Source organism: Lytechinus variegatus, chromosome 17 (assembly GCF_018143015.1).
Source record: "Lytechinus variegatus isolate NC3 chromosome 17, Lvar_3.0, whole genome shotgun sequence".
Classification (NCBI taxonomy): Eukaryota; Metazoa; Echinodermata; class Echinoidea; order Temnopleuroida; family Toxopneustidae; genus Lytechinus; species Lytechinus variegatus.
The window spans coordinates 3,551,330-3,577,057 of record NC_054756.1 but is presented as its reverse complement, the minus strand read 5'-3'; the positions used below and the strand labels follow the sequence as shown (position 1 = coordinate 3,577,057).

The 25,728-nt window shown below is 37.0% G+C and overlaps 1 long non-coding RNA gene across 1 annotated transcript; it reads right to left on the bottom strand.

Annotated features, from left to right (window-relative positions):
• Positions 1 to 128: 128 nt before the first annotated feature.
• Positions 129 to 25,728, bottom strand: LOC121431398. The gene is made up of 4 exons (XR_005972119.1): positions 25,628 to 25,728; positions 9,513 to 9,705; positions 8,880 to 9,050; positions 129 to 1,193 (listed from the first exon to the last, which is right to left on the bottom strand). It is a non-coding gene; the product is annotated as an uncharacterized LOC121431398 (long non-coding RNA).

Below are 25,728 nucleotides of genomic sequence, written 5' to 3'. Positions count from 1 at the left end.
TATGATGAGGAATATAATTGTTAGCAACACTGTTACTTGTAGTTTTTTTTTCATAGCATCGGTGGGAGGGGGAGGGAGTCACAACCAAGGAAAAAGTGAGAAAAAATAAAGAAAAGGAAATCAATTTTTCTAGATATTATGTCAAAATCATGCTGCACTCTAAAAATGTTTACCCAATATTGGGTAAAATGGGAACTTGTATGTTTGCTGGGTAAAAGGATACCAAATACTTTATAAATTTTACGCAATGTTGTGTTGAAATTTACCCTTTAAACTTGTATTTTGCCCAATATGAAGGAAAAATTATACAGCAAACATGCTTGGTCCCTTTCTACCCAATATTGGACAATTTTTCACTCAACCTTTTTTAGAGTGTAATTTTTGTATCAAAAAGATTTGAAATTTGAAAATTTTCTAACTCCTTTCACTCACTTGTAGTTTGTGCAAAATTTTGCCCCATACAACTTGTCTGGCCCCCTAAAAATTTTGGGCTCACTAAACTACTATTCCAAAGTACATGCAACCTTCTATCCACATGTAAATAAGTCAAGCCAACATAATTTTAAGAAAACATTGTATTATTGTACCATAATGTCATTGAATATCATCCCTTTTAGTTTGGTGAGATGGATTATCCAATTATATCTTCATTTCTCAAAATGTATAATCCAGACAATTTTTTTACAAGGATTATACCCACACAATCACATTTTTCCCCAAGAATGAATAAATCTTCTTAATGAATACACTGCTCTAACAAACAGAAAAAAGAACACATTATGGTAATGGAATATAACAGATACCTACGGAGTTGACCCAGAAATCCAATAATGCTGCTAAACTATCCCAAAGATTAAAGAAAACAATCAAAGTCCATCGCTTGGGAATTAATCTTTAACTATCTCGGGAGGCCGCCTACCGTTGGGTGACTAATCAGAAGGAGTTTACCGGATGCTGTAACTCCATCATCGTAACACCGCATCCCTCATCTCCACCAGTCCTCTTGGGGAATCTTGAAGATGGGGAACGGGGAGGAGGGGGTAAAGGCAGAGATCCCAAGGAGAGCGAGAGAGGCGAGAAGTTTCCCCTCCAGCTTGGTATGGTGCGTGATGATGTGACAAGTAGAAGCATCTGCCCCAAGTTTCATCTTTCTAGGATTTCACGCATCTCGGCGGTGGCGGCAGCGGCGAGATCTGCGAAAATAAAGAGATGGTGAGAGGGAGGGTATGATTCGGCAAGCCTGGCTTAATTGGTTGTCATGGCAATTGGATGATGATGTTTGGTGATAAAGATGATGAAAACCAGGAATGGTGGTGGTGGGATTATTTGATGGATGAGGAGTGAAGATGGTTAGTGGGTGATGGAAAAGTGATTTGCAAGATGGGTTTGATAAGAGAGTGAGATGGAAAAACAGAGAGAGAGAAAGCGAGAGACAGAGAGAGAGAGAGAGACGAGGGTGACCAACTATCAAAGGTATACATTTTTCTTAAAGAAATTACTATAAAAGATGTCTTTCATTTTATGTCTAAATATTGTACAAATATGTAACATTAAACAATCCTGGGACCTCTTTTTGTACACAGCAAAAACTGTGGTGTTAACCGGTGTACATAGAGGACCCCACCATTTATTTTACACCGGTGTTAAATTGGTGGTGTTAGTTTTACACCTATAGGTGTTATTACAACACCTTCTGTCGTTACATTTACACTCTTTGGTGTTATGTTTAATCTCTAGGGTGTAATTTTAACACCTCAGGGTGTGGTCCTCTATTAATACCAACTGTTGTCAGTTTTAACACTGCAGTTTTTACAAGAGTTTGTATGCTTATTTATCACAAATAAGTATAATAGAAATTTAAAAAAGTAATCTTCTGAGTCGTTGGTGGTTGGTCCTGTACAATGCCCTTTCCCTTCTACTACTTTATTTACCCTATGCTACTATAATGACTAATGAGGGTGCATCATGGTCTGCTGGTTCTACATGTAAATCTCATTATTGAGGGACGTGGGTTCAAATTCCAACCAAGGTGTGATATCTTCAGCAATTACTTTAACCATGTTGTGCAGCTCTCGACCTAGAAGGATTCATTACTTAAATTCACTAAGCTTTGATGGAAGTAGTAGCAAGGTAATAATAGTTGTGATTTTGTCATTGGCAAGAGGTGCTTCATTTATATAAACTATTATTATAATTAATATCAATGATATCATGGTCCTAAATGGTAATAAATATTCTTAATAATAATCTGAATATTCTTAATAAATATTCTTAGGGACAACATCATTAATCATGTATGGCTGCATTATTTACAAACAGCAAACACTCTTAGTGATAACAAAATTAATCAAGTACCAGTAATATTGCATTATTTACAGATATGAACAGAGCTTGCGCACTTTCACTGAAAACATTATTCATGTTATTAATCAAGTACCGGTAATACTGCATTATTTACAAACATGAACTTGCATCCTTACTGATAATATCCTCAAATAAAGGTCAAGTCCACCCCACAAAAAGGTTGATTTGAATAAAAAGAGAAAAATCAAACTAGCGAAATACTGAAAATTTCATCAAAATCGGATGTAAAATAAGAAAGTTATGACATTTTAAAGTCTTGCTTATTTTTCATATAACAGTGATATGCACAACTAGGTGAGTCAGTCGATGGTGTCCCTCACTCACTATTTCTTTTGTTTTTTATTGTTTGAATTATACAATATTTCATTTCTTATAGATTTGACAATAAGGACCAACTTGACTGAACCATATATTATTAAACAATGCTCATTCCACATGTTCAGGGAGGAATTAATCGTTGTTTCACTTGACAATGAGGAGATATAATAAAATACAAAAAAGAAATAGTGAGTGGATGACGTCATCAGTCTCCTCATTTGCATACCCAACAGGATGTGCATATAACTGTTTTGTGAAATTGAGAAAAACTTTAAAATGTCAGAACTTTCTTATTTTACATCCAATTTTGATGAAATTTTCAGTGTTATTCTTGTTGGATTTTTCTCTTTTAATTAAAATTAACTTTTTGTTGGGGTGTACTTGTCCTTTAAATACCGAGAACGCTGCATTAAATACAAATATGAACAGAGCTTTTTGATAGAGAGCAAGGGTTGAAGAGGAGGAGAGAACGGTGACAGGTAGAAGTGTAAAGGGATGGCATCACCCAGATGACGAAGATGATCAAACGTTGATTAGATGGGCCGATGAAGTGGAAACAGAGAGGGAGATTGGTTTGATAAAACAAGACAACTTGAATTTCACCTGACAGAGAGAGGCAATTCTACAAATTGAAGTAAAACAGGCAATGGCTCAAGAACTCAGGCGTATGTTTAATTTGTTGACAAGAGGTGGATAATAAATGCAAGATGTTGGCGATAACTGGAAATGATAGATGAAGAGATAGTGAACCCCTTCAAACATGGGATAAGATTTCCATAGTTAGAATAACCCTGGAAAAAATGACTTTGTTAAACTGATTAAGGATGGATTTATGATAGTAAATTTAATCATTTATGTTCTTAAATTTGGCAACATATTCTTTTAATAGTTCATAAAGTTAAAGAAAAAATAAGAGAAAAATATTTGCATGATTTTAAACAAGTCATGCATATTGCAACATTGTCAAACACATCTTAACTCCTCTGAAAACAATAGCAATTTTATATGTAAATATGTATACCAATCAAAACAAATTTTTACAAATTTTTACTGAAAAGAAAAATGAGTGTATTTTAAGTCTTTGAGTTATAGATTTGACAGTTTTAACAATTTGTAGACTTGTAGAAGTAGATTTTTCTCAATAAAACTTTCAGCACTATTTGCAGCACAGTCTTGCCAGATAAATATGTGAAAAGAAATGATTGTTCTCTGTTCTCTTGACATTCAGTCCCTATTTCACTACATATCATAAATGACAAGATACAAGCTACTTTTATAAGCTATAGAAACAATGCCTTGTGATTGGCTGAGAACAAAATATTTCATAGATTTCTAAAAATAGTTCTTGATAACAAGCTTTCAGGAAACAAGACCTCAACATCCTTTTGACTCTAAAACTTTTTAAAGGGAAACCATAAGACATTGCGAATTCGAAAAATCAGTAAACTGGTCAACAACTGAATTCTCAAAGTCCAACTGGTTTTGAATGGATGGTTTTGTAAGCCAATGGCCCGTATTCTGATGTCAGCTTCTTCAGACCACGGTCTATTCTGTGCTAAAATTATGGGGAGCCAAAACTTCCAACATTCTGTTTATATTGTACATTTCTCATGTTTACTATTTTGTCTTCTTTTGCTTTCATGATAATGAAAAACACCTCCAAATACTTCAGTTATCGTTCCCACACAATTATGAACAACTTGGGTGTCATATATTGTACATGTTGTATGAGTTAATAAATTGGCTCTTCGTTATTTTCTGTTTTTTGTGTTGTGAACCAAAGTTCAACAAAATCGTTATCTTTTACCAACACAGATGAACTATTGTTTTTTTTGTTTTTTTTCATAGACATACTTACATTTTCAATTATAGAATTGAAACGATAGGTTTGGGTTAGAAATGGTCTGACACATGTACAGACATGAGCAAAATGATAAACTTTCTTCAGTATGGGTGACTTGTTAGCAGTCTAAAAAATATTCCTTCTTGAACTATTGCTTGCTTTTGCTTTCATAATAAGGAAAAAATGCTTCAAAATACTTCAGTTATCATTCCCACACAATTATGAACAACTTGGGTGTCATATGAGTTAATAAACTGGCTATGTACTGTTAGGGATCTGTGCCCCAATTGGCTCTCCATAGTTAAACCACAGCTTTGAACCAGGGTATAATTTAAACCCGAGTTCAGAATACAGGCCAATGGGTGTAACCATGGTAGCAGGTCCATGGTTTAACGGGAGACAAATATGTTTCAGCGCCAGAAGGAGTTTATAATCAACCAAACACCCTTCTGGGTCATCGGTTCTAGAAGACAATATCTCTCGATCTCTAAGAATATAGAATAGGCATTATTTCACATCAAAGCCATTCATGCTTAAAACACCTCTAGGTGCCCGTATCTTGAGATGGCAGAAGTTTAAAAGATTCATCAATTTCCGCTCCATCTTTACTTACAAATCCTAAATATCTCCACAAAATGGCCCCCAGGTATGATATTGATTTTTTGTGCGAGCGTCCACAAATGCGTGAAGAGCTCAAATTTCCAGGAAACTATATCTTATTTTTGACACCTTCCTCTCTCCTTCCCACCTAAATTGCTGACCTATCTTTACGGTTCTAAGGGCCACCTTAAAAGATGAGTTCAGACGTGATCAACATTCTCACACTGATCGTCGTATGCAATCTTGACTTTGCCACTACCAAACGTTGCTTCCTTCTACCTACATATATGCAATTGGAACATGGATGGTAGATCATTTGATTTGTAGTGAGTAATGACTGTTAAAGGACAAGTCCACCCCACCAAAAACTTGATTTGAATAAAAAGAGAAAAATTCAACAAGCATAACACTGAAAATTTCATCAAAATCGACTGTAAAATAAGAAAGTTATGACATTTTAAAGTTTCGCTTCATTTCACAAAACAGTTATATGCACATCTCGGTCGGTATGCAAATGAGGAACTGATGACATCACTCACTCACTATTTCTTTTGTATTTTATTATATGACGTATGAAATATTTTCATTTACTCGTCATTGTCATGTGAAATGAAGTTTCATTCCTCCCTGAACACATGGAATTCCATTATTTTAACATTTTGTGCTTCAGGCAAGGAGGTCCTAATCATCAAATTCGTAAAAATTGAAATATTGTATAATTCAAACAATAAAAAACAAAAGAAATAGTGAGTGAGTGACATCATCGACTCTCTCATTTGGATGTAACTGGCTCGTTCATATAACTATTTTGTTAAAAATAAGCGAAACTTTGAAATGTCATAACTTTCTTATTTTACATCCGATTTTGATGAAATTTTCAGCATTGTGCTTGTCTGATTTTTCTCTATTGATTCAAATCAACATTTTTCTGAGGTGAACATGGCCTTTAAGTTTTCAATTGCCAAGACAGAACACATTCGCTTGTAAGTTAGTAAGTTGGCAAGGGACCTAGAGCACCTATAGCTTTGAGTCCTATTCAAAACTTATCTTTCAGAGGAATGCTATACCAGGAGGGGACAAAATAGCTCAGTCGGTAAAGTAGCCGTGTCATCTGTAGCCCCCTGTCTGTAACTAGACATTTTGTAAGGCATAAATCCTCATTAATAAGTCCCGTGGAAAGGACTCAAAGCCACCAGCATAATGGTTCCTTACTTATATGCATGTAGCTTTCTGAGCATTAGGATAGAATAACTATCCAGAATGATAATGTTGATATAAACAAAGAGGAATACATTAATTTGATTTCGACAAGGGAGACGAGGAAGAATAGTGGTACTCGCATAGAAGTGCCATTTGCCTGGACAGAAACTTAACACAAAAAACTAATTCTTTCCAAGACCAATCAGAGCTTGGAATGACTTGAATCCTCATATAAAAAAACAAAACATCAGTAGAAAGTTTTAGAGCAACACTCTAATGCTGGCGATTTCCAGTCTACTGCCCTGCTGGTGCAAACTTCAGAAGGTTCAGAAGGTATCACTAAAACCACAACTATCGGAACAATCGTGTCTAAAGTGTGAACACCTTCTCGTGTCCCTCTCCTTGATTCCTCTCCCCGTCTCCACCCCGCAACCACCATCACCATCGCTAGATTAAGAGCATGTAGAAGGGGGATGTCAGGTTCCCCTGGGGGCCTGCAACTCCGGTGGAGGAATAGAGAAAGTGGTGTGGCATCCGGGCAAAGCACCCACGCCAAACGCCACTCTCAACTCTGTAATCCAATCCCGGACTAAATCTCATAAATGGAGTTGACTTGATGCATGTACTCTCCCAACCAACAATATCGCATGACAAATTACATGCATATTTCATTTTGGGCCATTTCTCTCTTTTTTCTTCAATGACAAAAATACTCAAAACAAGGAAAAAAAGAGGGGCTGAATCTTGTTAGGTATGATTAAAGATGCCTATTTTGTTGAGCACTTTGGGGGATCCATTATTTGTTGTCATTTTTGGTGGTTTCCGAACAGGAGAATGAATCAGATATCAAATGACGAGAGATGGAGTATGACTATATACTATTATCATTCAATCGTATTCCAGCTCACTATCCAATGGTGGATTAAACCATCGTCTGCTAATTAAAGTAAGCTGATTGATTGCAATGGAGAACGACAGGTCACTTCAGGTTAAATAGACGCTCTCAACACAAGTATATTTCATTATAAAAACCAAGGTGATTTATCAGCTTTTACCTCAAAGAAAGAGAGAAAAAAGTTCATAACTTTGTTAAAAATACAGTGTTGTAAGACAGTAAATGGATAGGATATTGTGAATGACTGTAAGGTCAACAGGCAACATCTCAATTTGGCTGGTCTCCACCCAGGTGTAGAATGGGTGCCTGGTAGGATGTGAATGCAAATGTAGCATTTGATCTTGTCAGCTATCAATGCTTCCCCAGGGGTGGAGAAAATGAATACATGTGCAAGGGATATCCCCGTGACAAGGTTAGCAGTATATTCATTATCATCTTCATCATATAGGCCTATTCAGCTCCAAATCATATAGTTACACAAGAAGAAGTCCTGCTTGCTCCATTCAATACCACTTGGAATCGGAGTGTTTTGGATTTCGAAGACGCAAATTGAATTGAAAATGATGACAATCAATCCAATAATATGTAGGGATTAATTCATTCAACTTTGCAACTATGATAATGACTCCACAATCTACAGAGCTGCCACCTCCTCCTCCAGCCCCCCCCTCACCCTTCTCCTGCCCCTCCCCTACCTCCTCTTACCCCTCCCCATCCTTTCCCCTGTCATCTTTGTTTTCTTCCTTATGAATTGACCAATGTACTGCGTGGGATGAAGAAAGTGCAGTCCTTTTTGTCACTCTGTGAGAGATTGATCATAAAATAAAAGTGAAATTTGAGGAAACATTGTCTCATCCAGGCAATGCCGATTGGAACCAGATGTTAGAATATCACTGAACTGCTGGCAAATCTTATGAGTTTGGACCAATCTCACAACAAAGATTCATCATCATCACCAGGGGACTGTTCCATGGAGCATCTTGTCAGTGATTTTTACTGACTAATTTGCTCTCAGCCAATCAGATGCAAGGATTTCAGTAGCTTTCACATCTGCCAGTGAAAATGAATGACAAATCTTTTCATGATATGCTCCCAAGACATATTCTTGTGATTATAGCGACTTGTAGGATGTCCTACTCCCCCTCATGGGGATGCTAATCTCCTCATTAAAGGTATCATTATTTTTTACAGCATGTAACTCTGGTAAATCTGGCCTTGATATATAGATATCGCACTACCAAACATGACAATGACTAGGTAATTTTTTTTTCTATTTTTTTTTTTTGGGGGGGGGGGCGTGTGATCAAGTCACATGATCACCCCAGTATGGCATTGCTCTTTGGATCTACCTCTGAATCAAGCCTGATTTTCTTCACATAAAATCAATTTTATTCTAATGGCCACAAAGATTTCAAATTATAACATTAGTTGTAAAGCCTTCTTTGTGACTGTTAATAAAATTGGGGGGGGGGGGGGGGCTGTTCCAGCCAGTCAGCTTTGCCGGCCTGCACTGGCCACCTGAGTGACAATACGTTATTATGTTGTTTCAAATGGCCTACCATCTATCGGTTTGAAGTCGGTTTCCTTTGTGCAATTAGTATAACGATCAGGAAAGGAACAATCCAAATAATGAATAATACAAGCTAGATCCAAACTGACCTCTTAATCCTATCCCTCCTCCTTAAGCCATCCTCTTGTCCTGCTGAATGTACAGACAGCATCTCGTTGCTATGGTGATAACATCACACCAAACAATGATGAGCTCAGGTGCACTCAGTTGATGCGATCCATCAAATAAGATGTTCAGATGGTCAACTCATGGTCAAGCAGCTGTAACAAGATATGCACAAAAAGTAATGATATCGGTTGATGCTAGTATAGTGATTTCGTTATTATATCAACAGTTAAAGGGGACTCTGACCGGTAATCATGATGATTAATGTGAAAATATAGTAAATTTGAAAAAAAATCTTTATTTTAAAGGCATTGAATATCATTGGTTTGACTTTAGTAATTGAATGATATTCTTATTTTACACATGAATTTGAAAGTTTTTGCACAAATTTGATTAATTTTCTCCCTGGGTGTTTTTCCCATGAACAAAAACTAAATACAATACACATCTATGTTTGGGATTATTTAAGCAAGACCTCAGTAACATAGATCTCAATATAACAATGGTAAACAACAATCTCCAGGTGAATGAAATGAAGCCAATTGTCTGGATTTACAAGCACACAAACATGTTTTGACAACAAGAGGCTGATCATTCGTGGGAAGATCATTCCTTACCTCCTCATCATCTTCCCCGTAGCCATCCGGCTGCTCTCCTCATACCACTCAGGATGCAGGGATAGCATCTCGTTGCCAAGGGGATAACATCATTGCTCATTGATGTTTCGGTTGCACTCTTGATGCTGATGGGACGGGATGGAGAGACGGGTTACTCCTGGTCAAGCAGTGAGCATTATGATGGAGGTTTCTTCTGCATGATGATATAAAAAGAATGGTTAGATGAATACAACATCAATCAATGAAAATGAAAAAAAAAATATTCTTTATCCAAAGAAGAAAAATGAAATTTGGATTTATTGAACAAAAATGATTAGGGGGAGTGGAAGAGAAAAATGAGGAGAAAGAGATGGAAAATTAATAGGAAAAGAAATGAGGAGGGGAGAGGAAGAAGGAAAAGGAGGGGGAGAGAGAAGGAGATGGAGGAGAAGAAGAGGGGAGGGGGAGCAGGAAAGGACAAGGATAGGGAGAAGGAAAAGGAGGGAGGAGAGAGAGAGGAGAAAGAGAAGAAGAAACATGGGGAGGAGGTGAGGGGCAAAAACAAGAAAAAAAAGAAGCAAAGGCAAGAATTATGGGAGAAGAAAAAAGAGGAAAATAGTAAGAAAAGCAGCATTAAAAAACAAGAAAGAAATAGAAGAAAGTGAAGGAAAGGAAGAACAAAAAGAAAATCAAACAAATATAATAATAAGAAAAGAATATGGCAAAATTATAAGTAAATGATGCTAAGATGTACAGACAAAGAACATGCTAATATAGCATAATACAGAAAAAATAAGAAATTAGTATCTTAAAGAATATTGTGCATTAAGGAGAGGAATAATACATAATGAAAGCTGATGAAATGTACATGAGATGGTTATAAAAGTATTATTACATACACAATTTCAATCTCCATGGGAATTTAATATAAGACTACACAATAATGAATACTGAGGGAAGCATTATTTCTTTCTATTCTAAAGATAAAGTGGGACAATAATAAGGGATAACTCAATCACTTCTCCATCAGCAGATCTTTCCCCCTCCTCATAATTCAAAAAGTAAAAGAAATAATCTAAAGAAATTTTGTTGCTTCCTGCACTATAGCAATGCACAAATAGACATTGAAGGTTATTATTACAAATGGGTAGCCTTTTGATTCATTCGCATGGCTTGCTTTCACTATTACTCAATTTACCTGACAAGCACGGCTGGATTCCCCAAAATAATTTCCTCTGCATTTTTCTTTCCCTAAATTTCCGCCAGATATAATATGAATGGGCCGTTATCTGATATTGATTTTTTCCAGCTTTTCTTTCTTTGCGACAGCATCGTTGAGTTCGAGCGTTGTCCTCAGGAATGAATTATATCGCCAGTCTTATTTGATTTTTGGAAGTAGTAATCAGTGCATATTTGATCAACGATTTACAGAATATCACAGTCTTGTTCAACCAATCACGAAGGAGTAACCCAACACTTCGAGGCCATTCTATATTGTCCTTTGGTTTCCTGCTACCTATAATTACAATATTCTGTTCTGTAGTGGCATGCAAACATTTACATGTATATTACTGTAAATTTAAAAGCTTATTTAAAGCAACATTTCAACAAATAACAGAGTAGAGAACTCGTTTATGAAACCTGCACTTAAAAAGTGAAAAGGTGGCGAGTGGTAAATCATCCTTTCAAAATGGCAAGGAGTATAGTGTCTTTAATAAGCGTGGAACTCAAAACGCCCATTTCCACCCTTTTTGCCTTGGAAATTGTGTTTTTAGAGTGTGATAAGGTAAATTGCTGTATTTTGTTAAATCACATACAATCCTCATATCCCTTAACTTAATTCCAAGTACCATACAAAACAACAACCTAGGATAACAATAAACATTAATTTTGATTATATGTGTCAAATATGATTTAAGTTCAATTCCTTCATCTTCCTAATTTTTAACTAACTTGTTCAAATTATATTCTGTATTTTCTGTGTTTTTTTGAGGGGAGGGGTGGGGGTAATCTGAATGATTTTCTTATCATGGCCAAGTGCAACATATAGCAGTGGGAGGGCAGTTGTCCCCAAGAAATTCTGAAAAAGAATTACTGAAAACTTTCATATGAAATCATCAAAAGTGTGCAAAAACTGCTCAGTTGGTTTGCTCCCTCCATTTCAAGTTTCTTAGAAAAATTTCACGCCCCCTCCACCGAATAAATCTCTGTACGGCCATGTTCACTATAAATAAAGAGTTTCAATTCAAAATCACCTTTTGGAAATGGGCGCTATTTATGAAAGTACACCATTCAATAAATATCAATTTTTGATGAGCTAGGCCCTGAAATTAACATTTGTAACTTAAAAGCAACTGTAAACTTTCTTTCAAAATTTTAATGCTCCCCTCCTATCGGAATAAATCTCTGTTTACGACCATGCAAAATAAAGAGCTACAATTCAAAATCACCTTTTGGAAATGAGTGCTATGTATGAACGTACACCACTGAATAAATATCAAATTTGGATACGCTACAAGTAGGCCCTGAAATTAACATTTGTAACCATAAACTTGTTCACGGCACTGACACCTTATTCAATCTTCAAGGCACAAAATACAAGAGGATGAACTCTCAATCTCACTTTACAGTAAATGATGTTACAGAAAAGGGGGCATTTTAGAGTAAATATTAAATTTCTGGGTCGTTTCTGGGTAATCAAATTTAGACCTCTCTGTTGAATGAATCCCAACCTTCTGGGAAAACAGCGTCAATTTGATTGCAAAATCAGGTGATATATTTTTTTCCCAGAGAAATTCATCATCCCTCCCTTGGCATCTTAGAGTTAGAGTTATATATAATTTCAGATGACACTTATGTTTATTTCATATTGGTATCTATCAATGGTTAGTGAAGACAATATAAAAGTAAAGAAAGCAGTGATTTATATAAGACATTATGATTGACATTAATATTCTTTAATTTAGAAATACATATAGGCCTACTAATATTATTCAAATGTTTCCTTTTTAATCATGGAGAACATGTAATACAATATTAAACGTAATAAAGAGACAGGTATCTGTACCATAATAAAGATACTTATAAGGAAATTGTTAATCCATTCATCAAACAGATTTAGCCATGACTGCCCTTTTCTGTCCCTCTCAGTTTTATCTTTTTCCCCTCTTCCTTTTTTTCTTACCTTGTTTCTCCCTCCCTGTGCACAGCTCTCTCTCCCTCTCTCTTTCTCTCTCCCTCTCTAACCATGTCCATGCTCTAACCTCCTAAAAAACTCTTTTTGGCTGTTGTTCCATCTCTCTTGAATATTAACTCCCATCATTTTCTTACTGCTCAAATATTACCTTTTCTCAGTCATACATATAATCCTTTATATTTTTTTCTTTTTATAAATGGAAGGACCTATTCATTATGCTAAACAACAATATGAATCCAAAATATTATAAATGTGGTCTTGTATGCACAAATCAGATTTGACTCAATTTCAATTTTCTATTCTTCAATCATGTCGATATTATAATTCTTTCTACACTGAAACAACCCTTTCCTGCCCCTTTATATCTCCATTAAAGAAATTTATAAATAGATTGAATTAACCCGTACAGGCTTCAAGGATATATTGTTAATCTGATTCCTCTATCAGTTATACGGAGTAGCCCCTAAGAGAAGTAAATATGGTAATATATCTAATCTAATAATTATACCTCGGCCGCCCGAGAGCCTATCTCCTCTTCAATCAATAAACCCTGTTTCATCATGGTGCTTTCTCTCATTAATGCCATTCAGTAATCACACAAGCATAAGACACATCAAAGACACTGCCTTGGGGGCGCCAAAACGCCCGAGATCTCCCTCACTGATATTCTTAAATATGTTTTTGCGCGAGCTGGAAAAATAACAGCGATCGTGAAATTGCCGCTAAATCGGTAGGAGCACCCCGGACAGCCCGCCACACCTGGACGAGCAATATTGCAGCGTTGCGGGGGGAAAACACTCTGCGATTGTTTTGATTGTAAATAAAGCCCGGCCTACCACAAGACAATTGCGCTTCATCTTCCACCTTAAACCCATCCATTAGCAACACATGTTTACGTTTGTCGCGCCTGCAAATTCATCCCCGCCCGTCCCCTCTCGCCTACTCCTTCTCACCTCACAATCAAATGAAATGAAATAAAAACCTGACGAGGGGAGAGAAATAATTGGCCCCTAGAAAGAGCAAGAAAAACCTTGTTCAGCTTCTCTGCTGGGTGACTTAAAACGCAAATCCCCAGGAGGATTTCAAACGGGAGGAAGCTTCACTCCTGGAGGGGTTGCTAAGTGAGATGCGTTCTTTTAGATGGTGTCCCTAGCGACCAAAGGATGACTCAAGTCATCGTCGGAGGGGTTGCGTTCACACTTGGGATTTGAAAGTCGCTAATGAGTTGGGTTCTGAATTCAAATGGCTATTTTCTGAAAATTTGACATACCTCTAAATTCCTGGAATTATCATTACACTCATTCCATTATAATCATAATATGTAATTATATTGCGCCATCTATCTAGATGTGTAGGTATTCTATACTACGGCGCACTACTATTATTACCCCAGCTTCAGCTTGAGCTTCAGTTTCCAGTGCTTGGTGCATTTAAAGAATTCAAGAATTCACTCAAGTTGGTCAAATAAAATTAGTAACATAACATGGGTTGCAGTTCCAGTAAAATTTGTGTGTTGGCATCGATTTCCACATGTATTAGCCACTCTCGATCCAGGTGTTGAGCTACCAGTAATGGTGAGGTTGTGAGCACCAATATTAGTAAGGTAGTAAGGGTCACATTGTAACTTAAATTTAGCATGGGATAAATGCAATATCATAATTTACATCTATCCTGGATAAATAATAATAACTGTTGTCTAGTAATTTTAATGTATCAAACCCGAGTAGCTGCCAAGAAGGATCATGGTAATGTCTGCTGAACACTGTGGGATTACAATGAAACCATAACCATAAGAATCACCTGTAGGTCTCTAGTTCCGATATAAGTGATGTGGGGGTGCAGGTGGACCACTACACCAGGGTTTTCCCCTACTCTATACGAATAGTGAAGTGGGTTCTTAAAACACAAAGGTGGCAACTCTCGACAGGGGGTCTCCATTTAACATCCTATCTGAAGGATGGAGTGTTTTCTAATGTAACATAACTTGCATCTATGGAACATCCGCCCGGGGTGGACTCGAATCAACCTTTGGATCAACAGGCAGACACTTTACCGACTGTGCCAACTTCGCTCTCGTATTTCAAATTCTTGTGATTGCATTCTGCAGGCACAGACCCTGATTGGAACTTTGATCAACAAGTGTGCCTCCATGCAAAGACTAGCACATACAAAACCTGCTACAAGGCATGGGTAGGCTGCACATTCAGACCCTTAACTAGAGTGAAGGGTTTGCCCAGCAGACTGCTAAAGAAGTGCATCATTGATGAGAGGTACTCATCATCAGTACAACCCCCTCCCCTCTACCCCAACCCTCTCTCTATAGCCCCCGTCCTTGGGGAATGCCCCCTTCATCCCCTCAGAGGTGCATTGATGCATGTTAACCATCCTATTGATAGGGGGTAAGGGGAAGAGGATGGAGGAAATTAGACCCACTTGCAGTCCATTCCGGAGGTTGAATTTCTCTCTCCATCGCGGGACGCCATCAGAATGGTGCAACCGGGGTGAAAATGGGAAGAGAGGATCTGAAGAGGGGTTTAAATTGCAAGGTCAGTGTCAAGGCAAAGATGGAATATGTGAAATTGTCGAGTCAAATTCATTTTGGGAAAAATTGGGTCATGTTACCAATAAGTCAGCAATCATTTTGAGACAGTGGGGTTGTTTGAATCTCCATTTACAAAATCATACCATGTTTTAAGAGATGATTCATTATTTTGGACTCTTGTGTAAGACCTGCATTAATGATGATAAGAACAAAAACTAAGAATTATCATGCTCTATTAGTACAAACAAAACCAGCATGACCAAATCCAATCACAATGGCAACAACAATGCAGCCAAATATCAGATATGTGTTAAGCAATCTTAAAGTACATAATTATCATGGATATGGATATCAGTCATGCTCCTACTGTTTTTTAAGTGATGAAATGAGGAGAAAAATAAAAGGGATGTCAAGAAAGAAGAAAAATAAAGATGAACATGTATGAAACATGATGGCTCAGCTATGTTAGTCATACCTTGGATTTGAAAAACTAAATCAATCTACACTTTTGCCTCCCCCTTCAAAGATGCTGCCCTTTTCCCCCTCCCCTACCTCCTTGTAGCTGCTGGAGTCCTAGTAATGCTGATATTACTCAAACATGATGAAAAATATATCTTCATATTGTATGGATACCCCGATGCCCCCTTTTCCCATTCTAGCTGCTGGAATATTAGGAATATTGATTACTCAAATATGATGACAAAAGTATTCCTATTGTACAGAAGGTATCAGAGGTAGATATGAAATCCCTTAAAATATTCTTAAAGCCCCCCCCCAAGAAAAGAGAAAATAATACAACCAATCACAAAGAATCTAAGGTCAACCTTCCTACTATCTTCTCATCCATAATTCAGTGGCTAATGTGCAATGAGATCACAGTCCCACATATAAAATAATTTGTCTGTGTCATCATCTCACAAACACACATTACTCATACTGGTTTGTGGTATCACGTTACCACATGATGGTCTTCAGAATTGGTGATAATGGCAGCCGGCTTCTTAATTAAGTCTGGGTCCGTGATGATATCATATTTAATCGTCGGTCGTGTTTAAGAGGAAGAAAAGCATCTGACCTTGGGGAAGTACACTTTCCTGTTTCAGGCAAAAGGTAGTTTTACAGCTAAAATGTTAGCAAAATGATTTTGTTTATCTTGCAATTCTGATGTTCTCACCGAACGGATGTCAAAGTACAGCATACAGGTGGGCATTATGAAGGCATGTAGTTCAAGCAACAATGATGATGTTACGACATAAACTGTGCTTGTAACAAAAATGGATTGATTATGTCACATAAGAAGTAAGGGAGTGTTGAGTATTCAGAAATTTTTTTTTTTTTTTTGGGGGGGGGCTTGTCAAAGACACATGAGTTTACAAAGGACTGGAATGTTTTAAATAAGGGATCTTTTTGGAAGAAAATCTTTCTGCTGAAATTACCTTAAAATTAGTTATGGGTTTCAAGGCTTCAGCTGCAAACACCGTCCCAACCGAATCTTAGTCCCCCCCCCCGTACACTGTAAAAACTGTGGTGTTAAAACTGACACCAATTGGTGTTAATAGAGGATCACACCCCGAGGTGTTAAAATAACACCCTAGAGATTGAACATAACACCAAAGAGTGTAAATGTGAAAAACCATAGGTGTTGTAATAACACCTATAGGTGTAAAACTAACACCACCAATTAAACACCGGTGTAAAATAACTGGTGTGGTCCTCTATGTACACCGGTTAACACCACAGTTTTTGCTGTGTACTCTCTACAAGAAATGGAGGAGGATGTGGTAGAAGGAGGTGTGGTAGAGGAGGTCAGAGCATGGGTTTAAGGAGGGGAGATAAAGAAGAAAAGGTTCATGACTGAGGGGCAATGTTTTCAAAATCAATAGAACGTCATCAAGCTATCACAATGCGTATTACATTTCATTCAAAGTCAGCTCATCCCAAGTTAAAGTTCTAATTTTACTCCCAAATTAAGGCTAAATCCATACATGTAATCAAGCTGGACTTTCTGCATCCATCTCTTTAAAGTTATACCCCCTATTACAGACTGTGATTTTAGTAGGCAATCTGAGTAAATACATTTATAGGTTTCTGTTCTCTCCCAATAATAAACTGTACACCCTGCCCTGCGAATCCAGTATTTAGGCGATTCTGAGTCAATGTACGTGTGATAAAAGAAAGATAAATGTGTCATGTCCCAAGCCAAGATGCCCCGGTGACGCATGGAGCAAATATTTTGAGAAGACGCGGAGAGGAGTATCGCGTTTCATCGCCGTGGATACGGAGATATGAGTAAGGAGAACGGGCAATTAGTGAATGAAACGTGGGATGAGTGTACTTCTTGTTAAAGGGTCCTACTCTTGTCGATATCTATCTCTGTCTTCTGCTGTCTCTCTCCTCTTTCCCTCCCCCACTCTTGTTTCTTCATCCTCTCTTTAAATCATTTCCTTCCCTCCATCTCTTTAAACCTCTAAGCCTCCAACCTCCCCCATTCTCTCCCTCTTTCCTTCTTTCTCACTCTCCCTCTTTCTTTCTGTCTCTCTTGAACTCTTTTCTTCTCTCTCTCTCTCTCTTCCCCTCTCTTGAATAGTGCAAATATAATGAATGTCCATTTAGCATAACCTCTCCTGTATGAAAAACAGATTTCTTGATATACGGATAAAAACTATGCAGACCTGGCTAACGCCTTGAAAGTATACATTGACAAAATATCAGCCAATTAAGATGAAGGATTTTAGTAGCTTAAAACATCTGTAAGTGAAAAAACAACAGCTTTATGAGAAACTAACTCCTGATAACAAGATAAAAAAGGAATAATGTTGTAAAGTGGAGGTACAAAATCTATTTCCTCTTTTCATGTATGAATTGATAATTAGTAATGCATTACAGTTTTTTAGTCATGTGTTATAATAATTCTTTTGCACATCATAATTATGTACTGTCCCCATTGACAGCCAGCAGCAACAATTACAGTTGCAGCTGAAAATGGGGTACCAGTTATTGTTTTACTTTGCATCTACAAATATACTTTTGCAATTCTTAAATTTCATATGATTTTGAGCTACGTTGCCCCCAGAAATCATAAAAACTTAACACTTTTTACTGAGAATTTTCACAAAATTAACTAAAAGTATGTAAGAAATCCTTCAATGCCATTTAAAAAAAGGCAAAAGTGCCCCAATGACAAGCTTGGTTGCTTTACTCCCTTGCTTTCATTAAAAAAAATGATTATGCCTGCTGCCCCCCAGCGAAAAATTTCTGCATACGGCTATGCACTTTATGACCCCATGGGCTGAAGTGATCAGTGAAACACAGAACTTCCATCACTGATGATCACAGGAGAAACTACATGTACCCTTTATCCTGTGATTGACTTTTGACCAATCCTATCGAAAGATCCTTAGTATGTGGAATACAATACAATGAAAAAGGAAGATCATATATCATAAGGTCGGTAACCTTTTCAAGTAAAATATTTTAAAACCTTCCTTCGCATGTTCAGGGCCCTGTTGTACAATAGAGTTACGATCGATCCGATCAATCGCAACTATGGACGGCCAGCAACGTCAACATCTATTATGCATGTTTGTTCAAACTATTTTCTAGCTGTGATGTATATTCATGTATTCATTGTTTTCTTGAAAATTCACTGCGCATCTCTTTGCATAAAAAAGACATTGTGCAAATTTTTTCGTAGAAAAACTTATGACACTATAATGGATTTCCATAGAGTTACGATTGATTGGATCAATCGTAACTCTTTGTACAATCAGGGAAGTGGGAGGCCAACCTGATTAGATCTTACTGCCTAATGAGCACGAGATAGATATAAACAGTGAACTTTCAGTACAAATTAATTTATGGTCTCTGCTCCTGGATCTACTTTGCAGGGTTTCAATTAATCCGGTCCCAATCAGTCACGTCTCAATGCGCAAAAATGATTTTCCAGCACAATATCGCAATTCCAATAACGAAAAAATACTGATTGCAAAAAAATCTGATGCACCAGCATCCTGCTCGCATACCAATAAGCAAACATTTAAAAAAGATGATATTCACTTTCAGCTCTTGGAGAAGAGACAGGTGCAATATGATAGATGGTGGTACATTAGTCCACTGGAGTGTAAACTCAATAATTGCGTGTTTGACACAACGTTGCGGAACAATTTATCAGCGTGCAAATGAGAGCCGAGGTTGACGAATAGGTGTGGGTAGCGGATTTGACTCCCTCGATTAATTAGATGTAATTGGACGATAGTTTGCCCCTGGGTAGTACTATGTATTAAGGAGAGGGGTAGAGACCGGGAGAGTGTGGTGTTAATTAAAGCTATCTCTGTCGTGGTGTTGGTGGTGATCATATATATACTCAGTCCATTCTATATCAGGTTCACTTTCAGAAAACATCACAATTTATTGTCCCAACCATGTTTTGGCCTACAACGTCACAAACCTGTAACATGCAGTAACATGGGTGTGTAGCTATTTCACCACTTGTACTTGATGCCAGTGATGCTTTAGCTTAAAAATATGAACAAATAAATGCTAGCATCCGTAAATAACATCCGTAAGAGGAACATCCATGGCCCCATGAAACCAGTTTGGGAGATCTATTTGCTAGCGTTCCCATTTGATCACCCCAAAAGTGGTTTTCAAAATCACTTCCCGTACAGCGATCTTGTTGCTATGGGAACGCTCTCAGTGGGGTGACACGTTTCGTGCTAAATTCGAAACTGCATCGTAAGCATTCTACACAGTGGGTAGCATGCTCAAAATGTGCGAAGATCGCTTCATGAAGAACGGTTGTGTCCTCACACTAAAACCAGTTTAATGAGGCAAAGCGATCTTCAAAACTACATCACGCGGAGGTTTTCTGAACTGGTTTGGAAGATCGCTTCCAAGACCACTTCGACCATTCTCATTACACGTTAAACTAGTTTCCACTAAACTAGATTTAGGATGGTAGTGAGAATGGTGTCTATGTCATCGAATAAAAAATCCAATTTGGGTCTGTTTCTCAACGACTACTTGATAAAAAGGTAGTCTATTAGTGTAGCTATACTATCAGTGCCTGATGATTTTTATTAATTAATTACCACATCAATACGATCTATACATCATGTGATTGATTGAATTACAGCGTTGTGCGTACTCTCCCGTGTCCTCAAGTACAGAGCAGTCAGTCAATAGGAATTGACAGGCGACCTTGTTCATTTAAATTGATTTTCTCGCGCATTTATGCCCAGTGAACAAATTCTACCGATTAAAGTATACTTACAAAACCACCGATTTGGAAAAGAAATTGTTCATGTGGTGGGTTTCAGAGAAAACGTAAAGCCTGAAAAAAATGTCACATGAGTGACAAATTCTAACTGTATTCCCCTATTTTTTGGTAGTCACTGCACTGTAAAAACTGTGGCGTTAAAACTGACACCAACTGGTGTTGATAGAGGACCACACCCTGAGGTGTTGAAATAACACCCTAGAGATTGAACATAACACCAAATAGTATAAATGTAACAACCATAGGTGTAAAACTAACACCACTAATTCAACACCAGTGTAAAATAACTGGTGTGGTCCTCTATGTACACCTGTTAACACCACAGTTTTTGCTGTGTGGGGTAATGTTTAATTCTCATAAGACCTTTGGGGACAAGTCTGATAATGTCCATTTTGACTTTGTTCACACAATTTTGTGAAAATTCTCAAATTTGCTCATTAAAGGTAAATTCTAGTATTGGTATGGATGTCAAAATGAGTTCGTACAGAATCCAATGAAATGACCACTAAAGTGTCTGTTTGGGCCCGACGCCCTAAGCAATAATTATACATTGTCCCACGTGCGCTTATCTGTGTTGGAGATTTTCGGTGTGAACATTTTTCAGCGTAGATTTCAAGATTTCACAAAGTCCAGTTAATGTAACTGTACCAGATCTAGATCATCGATGATATACTGGCAATTGAGCCTTGTTTTACAGACTTTCTCATGAAATCAGTGTTAACTGCAACTACTGGAATTTCTCTTTAAAGAAATATAATCCGGAACCTTATACAGGAACAGTAAAGTGCTTAATCCCTGGTGTAATCCAGTTATTTTCGAAAGGGAAATTAAGAAGTTCTACAAAGTTAAGAAGCTTTAGTATGATACTGAAATTCCTATTTCCATGGACAAATGATTTAAGAGCTTCATTTTCAAATTACTTTCCATATAATAATTTCCTTCATACTACATTTTTAAAAATAAATCACTGACCATTTATACACAGTGGTTGCAAGATTTTTCTTTTAAAGTTGCCTGAATTAGAACTGATAATATGCCCCCCCCCCGAAAAATCTTGGACATTTATAAAGGAATGTAAGAACTTGTCCATGATTACATGAAGCAAAGTTATACAGAATACTAAATAAATTTAAAACTTTCATCATGCAGGTCTTCATGTATTCTATTAGTACCAAGAACTTATCATTCAGAGATAATTATCAGCCATATGAGGGCTTAAAAAACACATTGATAAAATTGCCCAAATGCAAACTATGTTTCCATGGAAATATGAAATTAACATACTATTGCCTCTTAAATTCAAGACTTTTTAGAGCTAATTTAAAACTTTTATTTTTGATTATAGAAGAGTAAAATCATTAACTAGTATGAGGTCTTGGATCATACTTGGTAAATACAAAAATATGATGTGAATACAATTCATTCGAATAAGTATCCCAATCTAACGAGACACAAACTTTTGCGACGACACAAAAATGGGAAATATTAGTCAGAAAACCACTACAATTTGGTAATTATGAAATATTGAAAAATATGAAAAGTAGGATTGAGAAATCTTCTCATTCACCTGTGAGCAGTCATTGATTTTATTTGCAGTTCAACTTGAAACTGGTGGATGAATTTAATTTTGAAAAAAATGGAGACGGACAAAATCGTTCAAAGAATACCACAAGAATCGTGACATGGATATGAATTTGGAACGGAAATTATCTGCAGATATTGTGAAAAGGAGAGAAATAGTGAGGATTCAAAGCGATGGAAGAGTCGAAAAAAGATCTTATTCCTGCGACTGTATACACGAAGTCACTGATTACCCTACTCAATCCTGAGCAAATCAATAATCGGGGCAAAGACAAGCCGCTTACTCTTGACAATTAAGCCCTGATGGGGGATGCGATCGTTGGCAAACTGTTTTCTCATCAGTGTTCCGAGCGACTTGTCATCGATTGCGGGTGATGTCAGGTCTCGGTGAATCATGCTACCCATCAACTCGCCCGCCGTGCGGCAGATGTCGGAGCATGTGCAACATGGATTACCTATCGCTCTCTTCCTCTCTCTCCCGCGCTCTTCCTCTCTCTTCTCCGTCTTTCTACCACCACCTCTGCTCTCTTCATTTCTTTCTTCCTCAATCTCGCCTCATATACTTTCAAAATTGTTTATCTTTCATTTCATGTCAGAATTGATTTGACTGCAAGTGGTGTTACTAAATCAATCTCTCCCCCCCCTCTCTCTCTTTACTGGAGAAGTTATCGTGTTCGAAACAAATTTCTTGTGTTTATCTCAGTATTTCATGAGTTATTATTATTATCATAATTGTTCAAGCTCTTTACATGTTTGCTCTCTCTCTCTCTCTCTGTCAGTTTGTTTCTCTCTTCCCCTTCCCCTTTCTCCCCCTCCTCTCTGTCTGTTTGTGTCTCTCTTCCAACTGATGTCAATGCAATGTTTGTATAACGTCAGCTTTATTAACATTACATCATTTTTAATAGACGGTAGCGTATTCACAGATCGAGTATTAATCATCATGAGTCAAAGTGATTAGGAACCACCAGGTTAATACTCAAATGATGAACAATAATTCCCCATCCGTAATACAAACCCTGCAATTCTACCAAACTAGATGTATATTTACTAGGAAATGTATTGTGATCTTGACTTTCCTATGCTCATTGCCTCTTTCGTTCCCCTAATTTCTTTTTCATACATTTCATCTTTTAAAACTCTCTCTCTTTGCCTTGATTGAATAATTCCTCTTTGCTGATTTCCTTTTTCAAACATTTTATCTTTTAAAACTTGCCTCTTCCTTTTCCCCTAGTTTCTATTATTCCTCTTCATTGCTTTCCTTTAAATGCATTTTTTTCAGACTTTGCACCTTTCTTTGCCTATATTCTTCTACTTCTCTGGCTTTTCTCATCTCATCCCTTTCTCTTTACCTTTCCCTTTTTTCTCTTCACTTGATAGTTATTTTTTCTTCCATTTTATCTATAAAATTAATATGACTCCTCTTCTTCAATCAGTAGTTATCAATGTTCATTCCTTCTATCATTCTTATTCCATTCACCCATCTAACTATCTTTCCTCATATTTATAGCCATTTTTCAAATTTATATGCAAGACATCTATTCTTCTATCTCTATCACTCTTCTAAAAAAAAGTGATGTTATTTCCAAAAACAAATATGACTAAAAATACCTATGATTGCGCAATCATGTTAAAAGATGCACCCCAACACAATGGCTTGTTTCTCAAAGAGGGCTTCATCAGTTGTCACTAGGATTCTCGAGATGATGATAAGCCACTTCATGAAGCATTCCTCATCATTTCATTACTCATCTCTACCCCTCTTCTTCCATTTTAATGTAACAATTGGATGAGGATGTAACAAGTATTCCCTTCACAGGTCCCGCATCGCTCCACTCGACGACGACGGTCATCGCCGGGGCAGCGGGATGATGTCATACGTCCCGCACAGAGACGAACCAGACACACCGTTTAATAACATCTGACCGATTTGTCATCGCAAGTGGATCATCCCGGCTGCCCTGGGAGGCGTTATTTACATGGATGGTCACTGTCCTTTCTGCTCATCTCATCATCATCACAGTGACATCATTGTCTATTTATAGGACATGGTGTGTGAGGGGATCTCCCCTGTATGATGTCAGAGTGAATCAGAAGAGATGGCGCGCTAACTATAAAGCAGATGAGTAATGAAGGTGAGTAAGACAAGCTGTGATACAGGATATCTTAAGTTCCTCGCTACAGGCAAAACATGTTCCAGGGATGATTTGTTCAAAATAAACAACAACCTCTGTGAATTGAAGAAGACTAATTAATAAAAATGTTAACTTTGTATCAAAATACGATACAAATCTACCTTATTCTTTTCGTGTACCATAAATGAAATTGTAAACCTTTGTGCTACCAAAATCATTTTGAGAGTCATTTTATCTTCAACCTTTGCTGATATTCTTCCTAAGTATTGCTGGTAATTTTACCAATACCTTGTAAATTACATATTTATATTTTTAATGTTTCTACTTTATGCATCTTTTTGAAAATATGATTACTTTGCAAACTATAAAACATGAGACTTTGACAATATCTGACACCAGTCTTCCCTGAACAGAAAAAATATATTATACATTTTATTGTCTCTATGGAAAACTCTCTTTCTGAAGTATGTGACTTAATATCTGTCTGGCTTTGAAGATGTGCTAATTCACTTGAAAATAAATGTGAAGGTCTGAACAGAAAGACTACATGTATTAACCAGGAGTTTATGATGACATCACTGAAGGTGATGATATGATAAAGTGTCTGTTTTCTGGGCTATAATAGACGGGTACTCCACAGCCCGGATGAATAATCGTCTGATTGGAATTGATCGGTGATGAAACTTGTGAGAATACTTCAAGATGAACCCCCCAACGACCGCAAGAATTAATTAGAAACGATGAGGAAGGATTTGTCAGCGTTGCTATGTGGTACAAGCCTCTGGTGATGTTTAATAGGGATATATGACCATCTATTGTCATAATAAATGTTCCATGAGTCATAAATGGTGTCATCTTTTTTTTGATAACATGACTGTTTTAGGTTCAAGATTTAATCCCTGGCTGGGAGAAATAGATGGTTTTGAGATTAAGATAATCTTTAGGTCTTTATTCAGAAAAAAGAAAAAATTTTAAACAGAGATTTTCAAAGAATCGTAACAATGGTGTATGATCTGAACTTGTACTCAGGTAGAAGGTTTGGGGGTGAATTCATCATAGAAGTGAAAATAAAACAAAAACTTAACAACAATTATCATAGATTAGAATTTAAATTTTAATGGTGTATTTGGCAAGTTAATTGGTCCCCCAAGTAGCCCCGGACAATATCTAAATTATTATCCATAAATTTTGTTAGGATAACAATTTACTTGATCTAAAGTTATAAAAATTTAACTCCCGAAGTTCCTGCAAGTATAACATATTTGTGAGGAAATCTTATTAAAGAATCCAGATAAACTGCATCTCCAGAACCATTTGGCACATATAAATTTATATATTTTTGTTTGTTTTATGTTCACATAATAGCAACTTGGTTGTCACATCGTTGAATACTGGTTTGATAGTTACCTCAACTGAAACGCTTTGGACCAAAATGGTTTACCAGGTCCACTTTACAACTCAGGACCCTAGCTGTAGTAGGTCAATGAGGAGATTTTTGATGATCAGAG